This window comes from Onychomys torridus, chromosome 22 (assembly GCF_903995425.1).
Source record: "Onychomys torridus chromosome 22, mOncTor1.1, whole genome shotgun sequence".
In the NCBI taxonomy this organism is placed as follows: Eukaryota; Metazoa; Chordata; class Mammalia; order Rodentia; family Cricetidae; genus Onychomys; species Onychomys torridus.
In genome coordinates, this window is record NC_050464.1 from 37,414,994 (window position 1) to 37,436,815 (window position 21,822).

The 21,822-nt window shown below is 44.8% G+C and overlaps 4 pseudogenes; all 4 read right to left on the reverse strand.

Moving 5' to 3' along the window:
* Nucleotides 1-560: 560 nt before the first annotated feature.
* LOC118572225 lies at nt 561-4,273 on the reverse strand (annotated as a pseudogene).
* Nucleotides 4,274-6,631: 2,358 nt separating this feature from the next.
* Nucleotides 6,632-10,348, reverse strand: LOC118572226 (annotated as a pseudogene).
* A 2,353-nt stretch (nt 10,349-12,701) lies between these two features.
* On the reverse strand, nt 12,702-16,435 carry LOC118572227 (annotated as a pseudogene).
* A 1,388-nt stretch (nt 16,436-17,823) lies between these two features.
* The window catches only part of LOC118572228, a 33,956-nt pseudogene continuing 29,957 nt past the window's right edge, over nt 17,824-21,822 (reverse strand).

Genomic DNA, 21,822 nt, shown 5'->3' on the forward strand with positions numbered 1-21,822 from the left:
CCATGTGACACTGCATCTTTCTCTCTTCTATTCCATCCTACATACCCTTCTTCTCTTTTCCTTCACCTCCTATCCCTACACTTCTTTCCCGTCCCCATCCCGACTTCCTATACCCCTGCCCTTCCCCTTCTGTCTGCCCTTAACCCCCTATATATCTTAGGCTGTGATTTCTTTTGTTATAGTTGTTTTTCAAGACAGGGTTTGCTTGTATAATAGTCCTGCCTGGCTTGGAACTTGCTTTTTAGACCAGGCTGGCCTTGAATTCAAGAGATATTCTTGCCTATGCCTATTCTCAAATAAGAGTGATTGAATGAACGGCATGGCCAGACTCATCACTCACTCCTCAAGGTGCTCCTCTAATGGCAATGTCCTTTCCATTCATCTTCAGCCCCCAAAACTAGACAGAACGATGTTCTCTGAGGATCTAGTATGTCTGGTGGACAGAGAATACAATCACCAAAGCTGAGTTCTTTCCTTGGGTTCGTTATTACAGGGTACAGTGGATAATGAAGACAACCAGGCAGGGGGAGAAGGTATAGGCAGTAATGGAGGTGACAGTTCTAACAGTGAATTCCTTTGTACTGCTTGTTGTATGGAGCCTTGGAGAAGCAGATGGTGCCCTCGTGGTCACTATTGCAGATGAAGGACTCACAGGGGTTGTTTTTGTCTGGAGAGACAAGAGAGGAAGTTGAGTGGAGCCCATGACACTGGCCCATGCATTTGTATCCAAAAGAAACTGGTGGCCCTCCCATCAGTGCAGACTCAGGATTGAGAGTCAAAACACAGGAAAGTACATTGGGTTCGGCAAATTGCTGGAACACACTTATAATGAAACCATTAGCTGTTGTGGGCTGGGGAGATGGCACAGTTGGTAAAGTAGTTGCCATACAACCATGAGGGCCTGACCTAGGATGCCCAGAGACCATGTAAAAAGCAAGGTGTGGGCCTGGAGAAAAAGCTCAGCAGTTTAGAGCTCTGGCTGCTCTTCCAGAGGACCTGGGTTCAATTCTCAGCACTCACATGGCAGCTCACAACTGTGTGTAACTCCAGTTCCAGGAAATCTGAAACACTCAAGCCAATGTACATAAAATAAAATTAATTATATTTTTATAAAGCAAGACATGGTTGGGGAATCTGTAACTCTATTGGGGATGTGCAGAGCACAGATCTCTAAAATTACTTGGTCTGTCAGGCTAGCAAATGTGAATGTCCTGTTCATTGAGAAACCCAGCTGTAGGTGGCATCAGGACCACGGCTCCTCAAATATCCACACAAAGAGTTATTATTAATTATAAATGATCTGTCAATAGCTCAGGCTTGTTACTAGCTTACACTTATATTTTAAATTAATCCATGTTACTAATCTACCCTCTGCCATATATTGGTACCTTCTTTCAACATGGCACATTCATCTTGCTTCTCTCTGAATCTCTTGAGACTCCTCCAACTCCTTCCTAGCATTCCCTCGGCCTGAAAATCCTGCTTAGCTATCGGCCAATCAGCTCTTTGTTAATCATGAGAACAATACATATTTAGTGTACAAAGATTGTTCCACAGCACCCAGCTTCTAAAGACATGGTAGAGAGTAAATGAGGAAACAGGGAATGACAACCTATTCCTATACATAAAAATATATAAACATGTATATTTAATTCTAAAATCCAGAAAACTAAAATATCAGCCACCACTGATAAAATTATATGACTTAAGAACAGGCAGTGGGGGTGCCAGCATGTAATCTCAGCACTCGGTAAGCAGAGCCAGGTGGATCTCTGTGAGTTCCAGGCCAGCTGGTCTACAAAGTGAGATCCAGGACAGGCTCCAAAACTACACAGTAAAACCCTGTCTCAAAAAAATTTGTATGATTTAAGACAGTCCTCCTGCCTTCACCTAAAAAGTGCTGAGGTTACAGGTGTGCACTAGCACACTCAATTCATGGGTTCTGGCGGTAGAACCCAGGGCTGTGTGCATAGTGGGCAAGCACTCTAGTGACTAGGCTATATTCCCAGCACTCTGAATTCTCACTTTTAAGATGGAATGATAAATCTTGCCCTGCATAGGAATTCATGCCTGTGTTTGGCTTATATCCAATGATGCAGCTCTCAATTGTTTAGTCAATATGGAATCAGTAGAACACAGCAGCTAACAGGAGAGGCTTTGGACAGGCAAGATGGCTCAGGGAATAAATGCAATTACTGCCACATGTGAACCGGAGTTCCACACCAGGACTCACATGGTTGAAGGAGAAAACAGATTCCTGCAAGTTTGTCCTCAGACCTGTGTGGTGGCATAAGAATGCCTTCCCCAGAAATACATAAAATCTGGAAATGTTTTTAAAATGAGGCTTTGGAATGATGGAGATCTGTGTTCCACATGAAATGCCATCACTTCTAAGCTGGATTACCTTGGGCAAATGACCCTGATTTCCTCATCAGTGACCTCATCTATAATTTAATATTCAAGGTAAGACTGTTGTGAGGTCAAATGTGACCAAGGATATGACCACTAAATGGTGACTGTCCTTGTTACTTCCATGACCCTTCCAAATCTGTGAGGGACAAGCACAGTCCACATGTCTTGCAGTGTAAACCTACCACTGCAGGTGATCTCATTCCCAGAGCATGAGTATGAATAGGAGCAGGTGTAGGGGTTGTCTATGAGGGATTTGCAGCTTTCCATCTGCCTGACTTGACTATAGCAATTGTCATGAGTCTGGCAGCACCTGGAGAGAGGGAAGAACAGCTGAGGAAGAACTATGAACCTACAGGACATCAGTCCTCACTTTCAGTCTTTCTCAAACATGTCAGGATGACTTAAACATGATGTTTAGAAGAAATGACCTGAGGCTTGAGAATCTGCGATTTCTGTTAAACATATATTTATTCAAAGCAACTTCTGTGGACTGTAATGGTGTCTACTACTAATCCCAGTAATTAATATGCAGATGCAGATGCAGATGGATCTCTGAGTTTTAGTCCACCATGGTCTCCAGAAGGAATTCCAGGAAACCTAGGCCTACAGAGATAACCCTTGTCTGGAAACAAACAAAAATAACACAGAAACTAAACAAAATATATTGTGTCTGGTGAATCTGCATGTCTCCTATTTGTGCCTCATGAAATGCTCTGCTTGTGTCCTGTCCCCGCCAACCCAGATTCTCCAGTCTCCACCAGATGGACCACTCACATATCTAACTCAACTATGGGAATGTCTGAGCACCCAAAGCCACAGTAGCAGCCATACTTGTGTATTTTGCCAAGGGATGACTCCCACGGATCATGATCTTGATCATATTGTTGAACTGCAATGGCTGATGCTGTGTGCAGTAGCACCTGTTGCAAGAATGCATAGGACATTCCATCTTTCCCACTTGTCTTTACCAGGGGACTGATGCCTGCCTGCTAGCTTCCTACTTGACTTCTACCAGCTGCACCATTAGGAGAGCAGTGCATAGAGCAGTGTGTGTGTGTGTTTGTGTGTGTGTGTGTGTGTGTGTGTGTGTGTGTGTGTACGCACAAGTGTGTGCAGGTGTGTGCTTGCGTGCACACAGATTCATAGGAATGCACTTGTTAACACTCATACATGTCATGATACACATGAGGAAAACAGAAGACAGCTTTAGGGAGCTGGTTTTCTCCCTCTAGTATGTAGGTATTATAGAGAAAACTGAAGTCACCCAGCCTGTGTGGCAAGGGGTCTACATATTATAGATAGGGAGTTACCATGTCACCCAGGTTAACTCAGAATCCATTGTAACCCTATGACTTCAGCATCCTCAGTGGTATGATCATTAGTGAACTCCACTGTACCGAGCTGGGCTGACTCCCCAGGACTAAGTTCTATAGACATTGCCTTTTGCATTGCTTGTCTGCTCATTTCTCACTGCCGACACACTGTGAGCTGCCCTGTGGTCCCTGTGTTGAGGAGCTGAGGAAACTCTCCAATCAGCAGCCAGGGACAATCTGACCTCTTGGTTCAATAACCCAACAACCCAACCATCTCTTGAGTTTGAAAGCTGCCCCAACCCTACTCAAGTCTGGATGAAACCCTAACCTTAGCCAGCAGGGAGATTCATCACAGTTCTAGCTGAGACCTTGATCCAGAGAAGCAGCCAACACATGCTCAACACAAGCTATTAGACCCCAGCAGGAAACCCAAACCAGAACTTCAGGTGTGACCAGCCAGCTCTGCATTAAAGACAAGGGAGATGGTGGTGCCCAGAGGGGACAAGGTTCCTTCCTGTGAGCAGAGTGACCAGCAGAAGCAGTTTCATCCTGAGGGAGGGGAGGACTCAGTGACCACCTTTATAGTCCTGTAGCTGTGTTCTCACAGTGTCCAGTCAGCACACGGGCCTGTGACTACTATGTGTGTAGCACAGAAGTAGAATATGTGCACCCTCACACACAGTCCCGACCTGAAGAGCTGCTGTAGGTGGTGACAGAGCCTGAATCAGTGCTGTCGCAGAGGCAAAGAGAAAGGGCTAGCTCAACACCCCAACCAGCTCAAGTGCAGTGAGTGTCTCAAGTCCCTCCCCCATGGATGCTCTGACATCATAAGAAGGTATAGACATCTCTCTTGGATTAGGGTCTGAGGGATGCAGATAGCGATGTGTGGTACCCTGGAGGATAAGCTGCCCAAACAACCCTCCTTGCTAACTGAATAAATTAAGTGATAAGTCTGTCCTAAGAACCTGAGACAGCCTTTGAGGTAGATTCCAGTTTCAAATTTGATCTTTAACTAACTAACTAACTAACTAACTAACTAACTAACTAACTAATTGATTAATTAACGTGTCTGTGTGAGTGTGAGAGACAGAGACAGAGAGAATGCTTGTGTACACATGTGGAAGTCAGAGGACTTCTGTGGAGTCAGTTCCCTCCTTCCACCTTTAAATGGGTTCTAAGAGTCAAGCTCAGGTCTACAGGCTTGCATCACTGGCTGCATCTTACTAGCCCACAAACTCCACGTGAAAATTGGGAATGTGGCAGATGGTAGTGGTGGTGCACATCTTTAATGCCTTTAATGTCAGCATTCAGAGGGCAGAGGCAGGTGAATATGTGAGCTAGAGGCCAGCCTGGTCTACAGAGTGAATTCCAGGACAGCCTGAGATACACAAAGAATCCCTTTCATGAAAAACCAAAAACTAAAAAGAAAGAAAAAAAAAGCAAATGCCCAACTGATGTGCCCACAGGCCAATATGATGCAGGCAATCCTTGAGCTGAGGCTCTCCATACCCAGTAGGTGAAGCTGACAATCAGCCATTGCAGAGGCTGGAGAGATGGCAAAGCACTTAAGAGCACTTTCTGCTTTTGCTGTAGCCCAGACTTTAATTCTCAGAAACATATAGTGGCTGTTGAACAATGTCTGCTGGCCCAATGCCCTCTGACCTCTGTGTCTGGTCATCTCTCATGTTCCCTCTAACTTGGCACCCCAGCACCTCCTTTTCCCTACCTTTAACCTCTTTCCTGGATAAAAACCATGTAGGGGTGAGTTGAGTTGGTTGTCTCAAGATCCCCCTACCCTCCCAGGAAGACTCTGGACAGTCACTACCAGCTATTACCAGCCACTGCGCCTGAGCAAGAAGCTCTGTTGCTCACAGGCCTGACCTTGGGAGGGGCAGGCCCTCAGTTTTGAGACACAAGTGTGGGCATGTGGTTGGGGATGTAAAGGAAGAGGACTGGGTAGTTGATCACTAAAGAAAAAGAGACAGAGAACCACGTAGCCTTAAACCAGCCAACGAGACATCTTAATCCTAAATCTGGTTGCCAAAGTAACCAGAGTTTAATCTTGCTTTACCTGCCAGGTCCCGTGCTATGCAAAGGTAGAGAGAGGAAGTCTTCTGTTTTTCTTGTTGTGACAAGTTAGGCTGCTGTGCACTTTACTGTGACAATTATTCCCCACCATGTGTGTTTAGGCACAGTGAAGACTGGAAGGTCACAGATGTAATCCTGCCTTCAGGTCATTTACTCTCTCAGTCCAGGTTGGTTTCCTATATCCAACTTCTTATGATGAACACACGCAGCAGAAGCACTTTGAGTCCACTATTTTGGAGAACAAGATGTTCCTTCAGTGCCCATGTGACACTGCAACTTTCTCTCTTCTCTTCCATCCTACACACCTGTCTTCTCTTTTCCCTCACCTCTTATCCCTACACTTCTTTCCTGTCCCCATCCCGACTTCCTATCCCCCTCCCCTTCCCCTTCTGTCTGCCCTTAACCCCCTATATATCTTAGGCTATTTTCCTTTGTTATACTTTTTTTCGAGACAGGGTTTGCTTGTATAATAGTCCTGCCTGGCTTGGAACTTGCTTTTTAGACCAGGTTGGCCTTGAACTCAAGAGATATTCATGCCTATGCCTATTCTCAAATAACAGTGATGGAATGAATGGCACGGCCAGACTCATCACTCACTCCTCAAGGTGCTCCTCTAATGGCAATGTCCTTTCCATTCATCTTCAGCCCCCAAAACTAGACAGAACGATGTTCTCTGAGTATCTAGTATGTCTAGTGGACAGAGAATACAATCACCAAAGCTGAGTTCTTTCCTTGGGTTCGTTATTACAGGGTTACAGTGGATAATGAAGACAACCAGGGAGGGGGAGAAGGTATAGGCAGTAATGGAGGTGACAGTTCTAACAGTGAATTCCTTTGTACTGCTTGTTGTATGGAGCCTTGGAGAAGCAGATGGTGCCCTCGTGATCACTGTTGCAGATGAAGGACTCACAGGGGTTGTTTTTGTCTGGAGAGACAAGAGAGGAAGTTGAGTGGAGCCCATGACACTGGCCCATGCATTTGTATCCAAAAGAAACTGGTGGCCCTCCCATCAGTGCAGACTCAGGGTTGAGAGTCAAAACACAGGAAAGTACATTGGGTTGATCAAATTGCTGGAACACACTTATAATAAAACCATTAGCTGTTGTGGGCTGGGGAGATGGCACAGTTGGTAAAGTAGTTGCCATACAACCATGAGGGGATGACCTAGGATGCCCAGAGACCATGTAAAAAGCAAGGTGTGGGCCTGGAGAAAAAGCTCAGCAGTTTAGAGCTCTGGCTGCTCTTCCAGAGGACCTGGGTTCAATTCTCAGCACTCACATGGCAGCTCACAACTGTGTGTAACTCCAGTTCCAGGAAATCTGAAACACTCAAGCCAATGTACATAAAATAAAATTAATTATATTTTTATAAAGCAAGACATGGTTGGGGAATCTGTAACTCTATTAGGGATGTGCGGAGCACAGATCTCCAAAATTACTTGGTCAGTCAGGCTAGCTAAATGTGAGTGTCCTGCTTATTGAGAAACCCAGCTGTAGGTGGCATCAGGACCACGGCTCCTCAAATATCCACACAAAGAGTTATTATTAATTATAAATGATCTGTCAATAGCTCAGGCTTGTTACTAGCTTACACTTATATTTTAAATTAATCCATGTTACTAATCTACCCTCTGCCATATATTGGTACCTTCTTTCAACATGGCGCATTCATCTTGCTTCTCTCTGCATCTCTTCAGACTCCTTCAATTCCTTCCCAGCATTCTCTCTGCCTGAAAATCCTGCTTAGCTATCGGCCAATCAACTCTTTGTTAATCATGAGAACAATACATATTTAGTGTACAAAGATTGTTCCACAGCACCCAGCTTCTAAAGACATGGTAGAGAGTAAATGAGGAAGACAGGGAATGACAACCTATTCCTATACATAAAAATATATAAACATGTATATTTAATTCTAAAATCCAGAAAACTAAAATATCAGCTACCACTGATAAAATTATATGACTTAAGTACAGGCAGTGGGGGTGCCCGCCTATAAACTCAGCACTCGGTAAGCAGAGCCAGGTGGATCTCTGTGAGTTACAGGCCAGCTGGTCTACAAAGTGAGATCCAGGACAGGCTCCAAAACTACACAGAGAAACCCTGTCTCAAAAAAATTTGTATGATTTAAGACAGTCCTCCTGCCTTCACCTAAAAAGTGCTGGGGTTACACGTGTGCACTAGCACACTCAATTCATGGGTTCTGGAGGTAGAACCCAAGGCTGTGTGCATAGTAGGCAAACACTCTAGTGACTAGGCAATATTCCCAGCACTCAGAATTCTCACTTTTAAGATGGAATGATAAATCTTGCCCTGCATAGGAATTCATGCCTGTGTTTGGCTTATATCCAATGATGCAGCTCTCAATTGTTTAGTCACTATGGAATCAGTAGAACACAGCAGCTAACAGGAGAGGCTTTGGACAGGCAAGATGGCTCAGGGAATAAATGCAATTACTGCCACATGTGAACCGGAGTTCCACACCAGGACTCACATGGTTGAAGGAGAAAACAGATTCCTGCAAGTTTGTCCTCAGACCTGTGTGGTGGCATAAGAATGCCTTCCCCAGAAATACATAAAATCTGGAAATGTTTTTAAAATGAGGCTTTGGAATGATGGAGATCTGTGTTCCACATGAAATGCCATCACTTCTAAGCTGGATTACCTTGGGCAAATGACCCTGATTTCCTCATCAGTGACCTCATCTATAATTTAATATTCAAGGTAAGACTGTTGTGAGGTCAAATGTGACCAAGGATATGACCACTAAATGGTGACTGTCCTTGTTACTTCCATGACCCTTCCAAATCTGTGAGGGACAAGCACAGTCCACATGTCTTGCAGTGTAAACCTACCACTGCAGGTGATCTCATTCCCAGAGCATGAGTATGAATAGGAGCAGGTGTAGGGGTTGTCTATGAGGGATTTGCAGCTTTCCATCTGCCTGACTTGACTATAGCAATTGTCATGAGTCTGGCAGCACCTGGAGAGAGGGAAGAACAGCTGAGGAAGAACTATGAACCTACAGGACATCAGTCCTCACTTTCAGTCTTTCTCAAACATGTCAGGATGACTTAAACATGATGTTTAGAAGAAATGACCTGAGGCTTGAGAATCTGCGATTTCTGTTAAACATATATTTATTCAAAGCAACTTCTGTGGACTGTAATGGTGTCTACTACTAATCCCAGTAATTAATATGCAGATGCAGATGCAGATGGATCTCTGAGTTTTAGTCCACCATGGTCTCCAGAAGGAATTCCAGGAAACCTAGGCCTACAGAGATAACCCTTGTCTGGAAACAAACAAAAATAACACAGAAACTAAACAAAATATATTGTGTCTGGTGAATCTGCATGTCTCCTATTTGTGCCTCATGAAATGCTCTGCTTGTGTCCTGTCCCCGCCAACCCAGATTCTCCAGTCTCCACCAGATGGACCACTCACATATCTAACTCAACTATGGGAATGTCTGAGCACCCAAAGCCACAGTAGCAGCCATACTTGTGTATTTTGCCAAGGGATGACTCCCATGGATCATGATCTTGATCATATTGTTGAACTGCAATGGCTGATGCTGTGTGCAGTAGCACCTGCTGCAAGAATGCATAGGACATTCCATCTTTCCCACTTGTCTTTACCAGGGGACTGATGCCTGCCTGCTAGCTTCCTACTTGACTTCTACCAGCTGCACCATTAGGAGAGCAGTGCATAGAGCAGTATGTGTGTGTGTTTGTGTGTGTGTGTGTGTGTGTGTGTGTGTGTGTGTGTGTAGACACAAGTGTGTGCAGGTGTGTGCTTGCGTGCACACAGATTCATAGGAATGCACTTGTTAACACTCATACATGTCATGATACACATGAGGAAAACAGAAGACAGCTTTAGGGAGCTGGTTTTCTCCCTCTAGTATGTAGGTATTATAGAGAAAACTGAAGTCACCCAGCCTGTGTGGCAAGAGGTCTACATATTATAGATAGGGAGTTACCATGTCACCCAGGTTAACTCAGAATCCATTGTAACCCTATGACTTCAGCATCCTCAGTGGTATGATCATTAGTGAACTCCACTGTACCGAGCTGGGCTGACTCCCCAGGACTAAGTTCTATAGACATTGCCTTTTGCATTGCTTGTCTGCTCATTTCTCACTGCCGACACACTGTGAGCTGCCCTGTGGTCCCTGTGTTGAGGAGCTGAGGAAACTCTCCAATCAGCAGCCAGGGACAATCTGACCTCTTGGTTCAATAACCCAACAACCCAACCATCTCTTGAGTTTGAAAGCTGCCACAACCCTACTCAAGTCTGGATGAAACCCTAACCTTAGCCAGCAGGGAGATTCATCACAGTTCTAGCTGAGACCTTGATCCAGAGAAGCAGCCAACACATGCTCAACACAAGCTATTAGACCCCAGCAGGAAACCCAAACCAGAACTTCAGGTGTGACCAGCCAGCTCTGCATTAAAGACAAGGGAGATGGTGGTGCCCAGAGGGGACAAGGTTCCTTCCTGTGAGCAGAGTGACCAGCAGAAGCAGTTTCATCCTGAGGGAGGGGAGGACTCAGTGACCACCTTTATAGTCCTGTAGCTGTGTTCTCACAGTGTCCAGTCAGCACACGGGCCTGTGACTACTATGTGTGTAGCACAGAAGTAGAATATGTGCACCCTCACACACAGTCCCGACCTGCAGAGCTGCTGTAGGTGGTGACAGAGCCTGAATCAATGCTGTCGCAGAGGCAAAGAAAAAGGGCTAGCTCAACACCCCAACCAGCTCAAGTGCAGTGAGTGTCTCAAGTCCCTCCCCCATGGATGCTCTGACATCATAAGAAGGTATAGACATCTCTCCTGGATTAGGGTCTGAGGGATGCAGATAGCGATGTGTGGTACCCTGGAGGATAAGCTGCCCCAACAACCCTCCTTGCTAACTGTATAAATTAAGTGATAAGTCTGTCCTAAGAACCTGAGACAGCCTTTGAGGTAGATTCCAGTTTCAAATTTGATCTTTAACTAACTAACTAACTAACTAACTAAATAACTAACTAATTGATTAATTAATGTGTCTGTGTGAGTGTGAGAGACAGAGACAGAGAGAATGCTTGTGTACACATGTGGAAGTCAGAGGACTTCTGTGGAGTCAGTTCTCTCCTTCCACCTTTAAATGGGTTCTAAGAGTCAAGCTCAGGTCTACAGGCTTGCATCACTGGCTGCATCTTACTAGCCCACGAACTCCATGTGAAAATTGGGAATGTGGCAGATGGTAGTGGTGGTGCACATCTTTAATGCCTTTAATGTCAGCACTCAGAGGGCAGAGGCAGGTGAATATGTGAGCTAGAGGCCAGCCTGGTCTACAGAGTGAATTCCAGGACAGCCTGAGATACACAAAGAATCCCTTTCATGAAAAACCAAAAACTAAAAAGAAAGAAAAAAAAGCAAATGCCCAACTGATGTGCCCACAGGCCAATATGATGCAGGCAATCCTTGAGCTGAGGATCTCCATACCCAGTGTGTGTGCTGACAATCAGCCATTGCAGAGGCTGGAGAGATGGCAAAGCACTTAAGAGCACTTTCTGCTTTTGCTGTAGCCCAGACTTTAATTCTCAGAAACATATAGTGGCTGTTGAACAATGTCTGCTGGCCCAATGCCCTCTGACCTCTGTGTCTGGTCATCTCTCATGTTCCCTCTAACTTGGCACCCCAGCACCTACTTTTCCCCACCTTTAACCTCTTTCCTGGATAAAAACCATGTAGGGGTGAGTTGAGTTGGTTGTCTCAAGATCCCCCTACCCTCCCAGGAAGACTCTGGACAGTCACTACCAGCTATTACCAGCCACTGCACCTGAGCAAGAAGCTCTGTTGCTCACAGGCCTGACCTTGGGAGGGGCAGGCCCTCAGTTTTGAGACACAAGTGTGGGCATGTGGTTGGGGATGTAAAGGAAGAGGACTGGGTAGTTGATCACTAAAGAAAAAGAGACAGAGAACCACGTAGCCTTAAACCAGCCAACGAGACATCTTAATCCTAAATCTGGTTGCCAAAGTAACCAGAGTTTAACCTTGCTTTACCTGCCAGGTCCCGTGCTATGCAAAGGTAGAGAGAGGAAGTCTTCTGTTTTTCTTGTTGTGACAAGTTAGGCTGCTGTGCACTTTACTGTGACAATTATTCCCCGCCATGTGTGTTTAGGCACAATGAAGACTGGAAAGTCACAGATGTAATCCTGCCTTCAGGTCATTTACTCTCTCAGTCCAGGTTGGTTTCCTATATCCAACTTCTTATGATGAACACACGCAGCAGAAGCACTTTGAGTCCACTATTTTGGAGAACAAGATATTCCTTCAGTGCCCATCTGACACTGCATCTTTCTCTCTTCTATTCCATCCTACATACCTGTCTTCTCTTTTCCCTCACCTCTTATCCCTACACTTCTTTCCTGTCCCCATCCCGACTTCCTATACCCCTGCCCTTCCCCTTCTGTCTGCCCTTAACCCCCTATATATCTTAGGCTGTGTTTTCTTTTGTTATAGTTGTTTTTCAAGACAGGGTTTGCTTGTATAATAGTCCTGCCTGGCTTGGAACTTGCTTTTTAGACCAGGCTGGCCTTGAATTCAAGAGATATTCTTGCCTATGCCTATTCTCAAATAACAGTGATGGAATGAACGGCATGGCCAGACTCATCACTCACTCCTCAAGGTGCTCCTCTAATGGCAATGCCCTTTCCATTCATCTTCAGCCCCAAGACTAGACAGAATGATGTTCTCTGAGGATCTAGTATGTCTGGTGGACAGAGAATACAATCACCAAAGCTGAGTTCTTTCCTTGGGTTCGTTATTACAGGGTACAGTGGATAATGAAGACAACCAGGCAGGGGGAGAAGGTATAGGCAGTAATGGAGGTGACAGTTCTAACAGTGAATTCCTTTGTACTGCTTGTTGTATGGAGCCTTGGAGAAGCAGATGGTGCCCTCGTGATCACTGTTGCAGATGAAGGCATCACAGGGGTTGTTTTTGTCTGGAGAGACAAGAGAGGAAGTTGAGTGGAGCCCATGACACTGGCCCATGCATTTGTATCCAAAAGAAACTGGTGGCCCTCCCATCAGTGCAGACTCAGGATTGAGAGTCAAAACACAGGAAAGTACATTGGGTTGGGCAAATTGCTGGAACACACTTATAATGAAACCATTAGCTGTTGTGGGCTGGGGAGATGGCACAGTTGGTAAAGTAGTTGCCATACAACCATGAGGGGATGACCTAGGATGCCCAGAGACCATGTAAAAAGCAAGGTGTGGGCCTGGAGAAAAAGCTCAGCAGTTTAGAGCTCTGGCTGCTCTTCCAGAGGACCTGGGTTCAATTCTCAGCACTCACATGGCAGCTCACAACTGTGTGTAACTCCAGTTCCAGGAAATCTGAAACACTCAAGCCAATGTACATAAAATAAAATTAATTATATTTTTATAAAGCAAGACATGGTTGGGGAATCTGTAACTCTATTAGGGATGTGGGGAGCACAGATCTCCAAAATTACTTGGTCTGTCAGGGAGCAAATGTGAGTGTCCTGTTTATTGAGAAACCCAGCTGTAGGTGGCATCAGGACCACAGCTCCTCAAATATCCACACAAAGAGTTATTATTAATTATAAATGATCCATCAATAGCTCAGGCTTGTTACTAGCTTACACTTATATTTTAAATTAATCCATGTTACTAATCTACCCTCTGCCATATATTGGTACCTTCTTTCAACATGGCGCATTCATCTTGCTTCTCTCTGCATCTCTTGAGACTCCTTCAATTCCTTCCCAGCATTCTCTCTGCCTGAAAATCCTGCTTAGCTATTGGCCAATCAGCTCTTTTTTAATCATGAGAACAATACATATTTAGTGTACAAAGATTGTTCCACAGCACCCAGCTTCTAAAGACATGGTAGAGAGTAAATGAGGAAGACAGGGAATGACAACCTATTCCTATACATAAAAATATATAAACATGTATATTTAATTCTAAAATCCAGAAAACTAAAATATCAGCTACCACTCATAAAATTATATGACTTAAGTACAGGCAGTGGGAGTGCCCGCATGTAATCTCAGCACTTGGTAAGCAGAGCCAGGTGGATCTCTGTGAGTTCCAGGCCAGCCTGGTCTACAAAGTGAGATCCAGGACAGGCACCAAAACTACACAGAAAAACCCTGTCTCAAAAAAATTTGTATGATTTAAGACAGTCCTCCTGCCTTCACCTAAAAAGTGCTGAGGTTACAGGTGTGCACTAGCACACTCAATTCATGGGTTCTGGAAGTAGAACTCAGGGCTGTGTGCATAGTAGGCAAGCACTCAAGTGACTGGGCAATATTGCCAACACTCTGAATTCTCACTTTTAAGATGGAATGATAAATCTTGCCCTGCATAGGAATTCATGCCTGTGTTTGGCTTATATCCAATGATGCAGCTCTGAATTGTTTAGTCACTATGGAATCAGTAGAACACAGCAGCTAACAGGAGGGGCTTTGGACAGGCAAGATGGCTCAGGGAATAAATGCACTTGCTGCCACATGTGAACCCGGAGTTCCACACCAGGACTCACATGGTTGAAGGAGAAAACAGATTCCTGCAAGTTTGTCCTCAGACCTGTGTGGTGGCATAAGCATGCCTTCCCCAGAAATACATAAAATCTGGAAATGTTTTTAAAAAGAGGCTTTGGAATGATGGAGATCTGTGTCCCACATGAAATGCCATCACTTCTAAGCTGGGTTACCTTGGGCAAATGAACCTGCTTTCCTCATCATTGACCTCATCGATAATTTAGTGTTCACGGTAAGACTGTTGTGTGGTCAAATGAGAGCAAGGACATGACCACTAAATGGTGACCGTCCTTCTTACTTCCATGACCCTTCCAAATCCATGAGGGACAGGCAGAATCCACATGTCCTAGAGTGTAAACCTACCACTGCAGGTGATCTCATTCCCAGAGCATGAGTATGAATAGGAGCTGGTGTAGGGGTTGTCTATGAGGGATTTGCAGCTTTCCATCTGCCTGACTTGACTGTAGCAATTGTCATGAGTCTGGCAGCACCTGGAGAGAGGGAAGAACAGCTGAGGAAGAGCTATGAACCTACAGGACATCAGTTCTCACATTTAGTCTTTCTCAAACATGTCAGGATGACTTAAACATGATGTTTAGAAGAAATGACCTGAGGCTTGAGAATCTGTGATTTCTGTTAAACATATATTTATTGAAAACAACTTCTGTGGAGTGTTAATCCCAGTATGTAGTATGCAGATGCAGATGCAGATGGATCTCTGAGTTTTAGTCCACCATGGTCTCCAGAAGGAATTCCAGGAAACCTAGGCCTACAGAGATAATCCTTGTCTGGAAACAAACAAAAATAACACAGAAACTAAACAAAGTATATTGTGTCTGGTGAATTTGCATGTCTCCTATTTGTGCCTCATGAGATGCTCTGCTTGTGAACTGTCCCCGCCAACCCAGATTCTCCAGTCTCCACCAGATGGATCGCTCACATGTCTAACTCATCTACAGGAATGTCTGAGCACCCAAAGCCACAGTAGCAGCCATACTTGTATTTTGCCAAGGGATGACTCCCACGGATCATGATCTTGATCATATTGTTGAACTGCAACTAAGCCCAACGGCTAATGCTGTGTGCAGTAGCACCTGCTGCAAGAATGCATAGGACATTCCATCTTTCCCACTTGTCTTTACCAGGGGACTGATGCCTGCCTGCTAGCTTCCTACTTGACTCCTACCAGCCGCTCCATTAGGAGAGCAGTGCATAGAGCAGTGTGTGTGTGTGTGTGTGTGTGTGTGTGTGTGTGTGTGTGTGTGTGTGAGCATGTGCGCACGTGCATGAACAACTGTGTGCAGGTGTGTGCTTGCGTGCACACAGATTCATAGGAATGCACTTGTTAACACTCATAAATGTCATGTTACACACGAGGAAAACAGAAGACAGCTTTAGGGAGCTGGTTTTCTCCCTCTAGTATGTAGGTATTATACAGAAAACTGAAGTCACCCAGCTTGTGTGGCAAGGCTTCTACATATTATAGATAGGGAGTTCCCTGTCACCCAAGTTACCTCAGACTCTATTGTAAACCTATGACCTCAGCCTCGTCAGTAGTAGGATTATTAGTGGACTCTACTGCACTGAGATGGGCTGACTCCCCTGGACTAAATTCTATAGACATTGCCTTTTGCCTTGCTTGTCTTCTCATTTCTCACTGTCAGGACAGACAGCCACCACACTGTGAGCTGCCCTGTGCTCCCTGTGTTGAGGAGCTGAGGACACTCTCTAGTCAGGATCCAGGGACAAACTGACCTCTTAGTTCAATAACTCAACAATCCAACCATCTCTTGAGTTTGAAAGCTGCCCCAACCCTACTCAAGAGTGGATGAAACCCTAGCCTTAGCCAGCAGTGAGATTCATGACAGATCTCGCTGAGACCTTGATCCAGAGCAGCAGCCAACACATGTTCAATACAAGCTATTAGACCCCAGCAGGAAACCCAAACCAGAACTTCAGATGTGACCAGCCAGCTGTGCATTGAAGACAAGGGAGATGGTGGTCCCCAGAGGGGACAAGGTTCCTTCCTGTGAGCAGAGTGACCAGCAGAAGGAGTTTCATCCTGAGTAAGGGGAGGACTCAGTGACTTCTCTTTATAGTCCTGTAGCTGTGCTCTGACAGTGTCCAGTCATCACACTGGCCTGTGACTAGTGTGTGTGTAGCACAGAAGTAGAATATGTGCACCATCACACACAGTCCTGACCTGCAGAGCTGCTGTAGATGGTGACAGAGCCTGAATCAATGCTGTGACAGAGGCTAAGAGAAAAGGCTAGCTCAACACCCCAACCAGCTGAAGTCAGTGACTGGCAAAGTGCCAAGTCCCTTCTCCATGGATGCTCTGACATCATAAGAAGATCTGGACATTGCTCCTGGAGTTGGGTCTGAGGGATGCAGACAGTGACTTCTGGCCCCAGGCAGGAGGAGCTAGACCATGCAATCCTCCATGTTAACTGTATAAAGTAAGCACTAAGTCTATCCCAAGAACCTGACACAGTCTGTGAGGTAGATATAGTTACAAAATCAACCTTTAATTAGTTAACCTATTAATTAATGTGTGTGGTTGTGTGAAAGAGAGACAGAGACAGAGACGGAGAGAGCACTTGAGTGCACATGTGGAGGTCAGAGAAGAACTCTGTGAAGTCAGGTCCCTCCTTCCTCCTTTAAATGCGTTCCAGGAACAAACTCAGGGCAAGAGACTTGGACTATAGTCTAGAACTGACTAACCTACAAACTTCACTTAAAACTGGAAAAGTAGGCAGGTGGTGGTGGTGGAGGTGGTGGTGGTGGCAGCGGCGGCAGCGGCGGTGGTGGTGGTGGTTGTGGTGCATGCCTTTAATGTCAACACTCAGGAGGCAGAGACAGGCGAATATCTGAGTTTGAGGCTAGCCTGGTCACAGAGTGAATTTAAGAACAGTCCGAGATACATCAAGAAACACCGTCTAAAAAAACAAAAAAACTAAAAAATTAAAAAAGGAAAAGAGACAGCAAATGCCTTCACAGCAAATGTGTCCACAGGCCAATACATTGCGGGCAATCCTTCAGCTGAGGCTCTCCCTACCCAGTGTGTGAAGCTGACAATCAACCATTACAGGGACTGGAGAGATGGCTCAGCACTTAAGACCACTTTCTGCTATGCCTGAGGACCAGGCTTCAAGGCTCAGTAACCACATGATAGCTTATAAAGAATGTCTCCTGGCCCAATGTCCTCTTGCCTCTGCATTTGACCATCTGTCATGTACCCTGTAACTTAACATCCTAGCACCTCTTTTTCCCCCACTACTCACCTCTTCCCTGGATAAAAACCATGTAGGGGTGAGTTGAGTTGGTTGTCTCCACACTCGAGATCCCCCACACTTCCACCAGGACTCTGGACAGCCACTACCAGCTACGACCAGTCACTGGGCCTGCGCAGTCAGCTCCAGCTGCACCTGTGGCTCACCAGGCCTGACCTAGGGCGGGACGAGGCCTGCGTTTGAGTCACAGGTGGGGATGAGGTTGGCGGTGAAAAGGCTGAGGACTGAGCAGCTGTTCACTATAAGAAAAGAGAGATCCACGTAGCCTTTAGCCAATGAGACATCTCATTCCTAAGTCCTGTTGATCAGGGAACCAGAGATTAACCTGGCTTCACCTGTGGGGTTGAGTAGTAGAGAAAGGTAGAGAAGAGGATGTTCTCTGTTTTGTTTTTTGGAAAAAGTTAGGCTGCTGTGTACTTTACTGGGACAATAATCCTCTGGTGTGTGTTTAGACACAGTGAAGCCTGGAAGGTCACCGGGATGTAATCCTGCCTCTGGGTCATTTACGGTCACTACAGTTTGGTTTCCTATATCCAACTTCTTATGATGAGCACACAGCAGAAGGGTTTTGAGTCCAATGAGCACACAGCAGAAGGGTTTTGAGTCCAATATCTTTAGGGCCAAGATGTTCCCTTTAGTGCCCACATGACACTGAGTCTTTCTCTCTTCTCTCCCCTCCTGCCTCTCTGTCTTCTCTTTCCTTTTCTCCCCTCCTGCCTCTCTGTTGTTTTTACTCTTTTGCTTTTTGGGGACCCACTACTCAGCTCCCAAATAAATAAATACACACGGGGACATTATTACCTATGAATGTCTAGTCTTAGCTTGGCTTACTTCTAGCCAGCTTTCCAGAGTTTAAATTATCCAGTCTACCTTTTGCCTCTGGACTTTTTCCCTTCCTACTTCTGTGTGTCTTACTTTCATACTTACTTTGTGGCTGACATGTGGCTGGGTGGCTGGGTGCCTGGCCCCTGGCTTCCTCCTCTCCTTGTTCTCTTGCCCCTTCTCCTTCTTCTTCCCTTCCTTCCAGATTTCTCCTCTATTTATTCTCTCTGCCTGCCAGCCCCTCCTATCCTCTCTCATGTCTTGCTATTGGCCATTCAGTTCTTTATTAGACCATCAGGTATTCTACACAGGCAAAAACAATGCTTTACAGAGTTAAACAAATGCAACATAAAAGAATGCAACACATCTTTGCATCATTAAAACAAACATTCTACAGTATAAACAAATGTAACACATCTTCAAATAATTATTCCACAACAGTTTCCCCATTTGTCTAAATAAAAATGAAAGTTTTTAAGTTTAACATAGTAAAACTATATACAACAAAGAAGTTATGAAGTAAGAATTACATTTATATTGTTCAGTCCATTTGTACTTAGCAAATTCAGAGAAAACACTCCACCATCCATGCCATCTTAGTTAATCCAAAGTTCTATACTTAATTATTTTCTATCATAATTAAGGAAAATTGCACTAAATCTATGTAGTATTCAACTCCATCCAAGACCCATGTGTAAATAGGAAGTGCATTGAAAGCAACTTCCAAAACAAAGACATCTGACTGCCTGGACAGTCACCCAAATATCTTCTGCAACTGTTGTACCCAGCATCCCCCAAAGACCACCAAGGGACCAAATCCCATGCAAAAGCAAAGAGCCTTTTTTATTTTGAGTAAACTCGGGACTCTCTATCCATCTGACTCAGCAGCAAAGCAGTAGAGAACCTGAGTAGTAAATGGGGCAGGGTTTTTAAAATGGGGGATGGGATTCTTAGGGGTCTACAGATTACATAGGAACAGACTCAGTATTGGTTTATGCCAGGACAATGATGGTAGAAACTTTTAATTGGCTAGGGTCAGTTCAGGGTTAAAGTTAACCATTTGGGGGCACACCTGGACAAGTCCCAGGCTTTGTCCTTGAGCTGCCATGGGGGGGTGGCTGGCCTAGCAAGTACTGACTGTGGGGGCTGACACAGTGTCCCAGGCTCTGTCTGTGACTCATGCACATAGCTCTAAGTTGGTGAGGGGATCCAGACAGTAAACAAACAAACAAAATAAATGGCTGAACCTTGAGCAGTCAGAGTACGTGCAGAAAGGGTGGTCCCTGTGTTGAGGATCTGTGTGACAACACTCTCCAGTCAGCACTCAGGGACAAACTGACCTCTTAGTTCAATAACCCAACAATCCAACCATCTCTTGAGTTTGAAAGTTGCCCCACCCCTACTCAAGCCTAGGGGAATCCCTAGCCTTAGCCAGCAGTGGGATTCATCACAGTTCTAGCTGAGACCTTGAGCCAGAGAAGCAGCCAACACATGCTCATTGTTTTACACTGGAAGAATTAGGAGGAATCTGTTGTATGGCTATGCACAGCTCATAGACAAACCGTTCATCAGCTGAGGAATAGGTAAATGACCAGAATTTAGTCTGCAGTGGGATACTTGGTCATCATTAAAATGAAGGAGAATCCAGGTACTGTGGAACACACAAATTATGTTCCCAGCACTCTGGAGTCTGAGGCAGGTGAATATCTGAGTTCAAAGCCAGGATGGTCTATAGAGTGAATCCCAGACCAGCCATTGCTAATCAAAGAAACCCTCTCATGTAAAATGCCAGAAATTAAGAATTGCAACCTTGTGGAAGGCCATTTTCTGATTTCTAGTGGCTTTACTCAGCAGGTCTGCATAGACAAGATGATTGGATCATGGGCCTGAGTGCAGGTGTCTGAGATAATCTGCACTTGGCTATGCTCAGAAGAGGGGGGGGGTCTTTTGTTCCAACCCCTTGGTTTTTCTAAAAATACCTTAGGTCAGAGACAGTCAGTTCCCATTGTGATAGATTCCAGGCCCTCTGGAGGCTATCCTGTATTTTCTGTTTATCTTCACACTCTAAATCCTCCTATTTAATATTTCTTGCTGATCTCATTCAAGTTAACTCTGAGGAACTGTGGGGTTGGTCGGTAAGCACCCTGCAGAATGACACCATGAACAGGCATGAAAGAAAGGGGAACAGAGACTAAAGACAAAGGAATAGGGACTAAATACAGAGGAAAATAATAAAAGTTTTATGCAGAGATTTTGGGAAAAGTATTGTGTTAGCTCTTGCCAGGGAAAAAAAGGGGCATATCCAGTGTTGTAATGGAATATAGATATTAATAAGGGCAGGGGGTTTTATCCTCTAGAGAAAAGGAAAAAATGGACTGGAAGTATGTCAGATGCTGCAGCACAAAAATCTCCTCTATAAAGATTTCTATCTTCTATCTCTTTCTTTTTCTATCTGTGAAAAAAATTAGTATAAGATATAGTGTAGGGATATACTGCAGGAAACACTTAAAAGTGTAAGAGCATGTAGAAAAAATTATTTAAGGTAAATTAGGCAACTAGACAGAAACATTCTTCAGTTTTCTAACTTTGTGGGCTATGAATGCAAACTGGGATAATTCTTTCTTTGAGCTTTACAGGTAGTAAAAAAAAAAAAGCTCTTCTTTGAGCTTATCAGGCAGAAAAAAGACAGCGTCTCCAAGTTGGAGTGCATTCCAGGATACTAGAGTTCCTGCAGTTGTGAACAACTTCCTGGAGCATAGAGCTGAGGCAGGATGGTGCAAGAACCCAGGAGAAAACAACTAATGAACAAGCAAACCTAAAGCCAGCAGAAACAGCAATTTAAGTTTGTGTATACATCAGAAGATTCTCCTATGTTCTGTTAGCAAGAAAATTCAAATGGTTCTATTAAGACAAACGGTGTTCTTAACCTCTGAACCATCTCTCCAGCCCCTATATCCAGTTTCTCATGAGGAGCACACAGCAGAAGCAATTCAAGTCCAGTGTTTTTTGAGGGGAGGCGGTTTTTTTTGTTTGTTTGTTTGTTTTGTTTATTGAGACAGGATTTTTTCTGGCTTTGGAGCATGCTCTGGAACTTGCTCTATAGACCTGCTTGGCCTCAAATTTGCAGAGATCCACCTATCTGCATCTCCAGTGCCAGGATTAAAGGCCTGCATGGACACCACCCAGCAAGTTTAGTATTTTTGGAGACAAGATGATCCCTTTAGTGCCCATGTGACACTGCATCTTTCTCTCTTCCCTCCCCTCCTAACCTCTCTGTCTTTCTTTCCTTTGCTTCCCACAGCTCCACTCCCCCCTTTTCTTTCCATTTTCCTT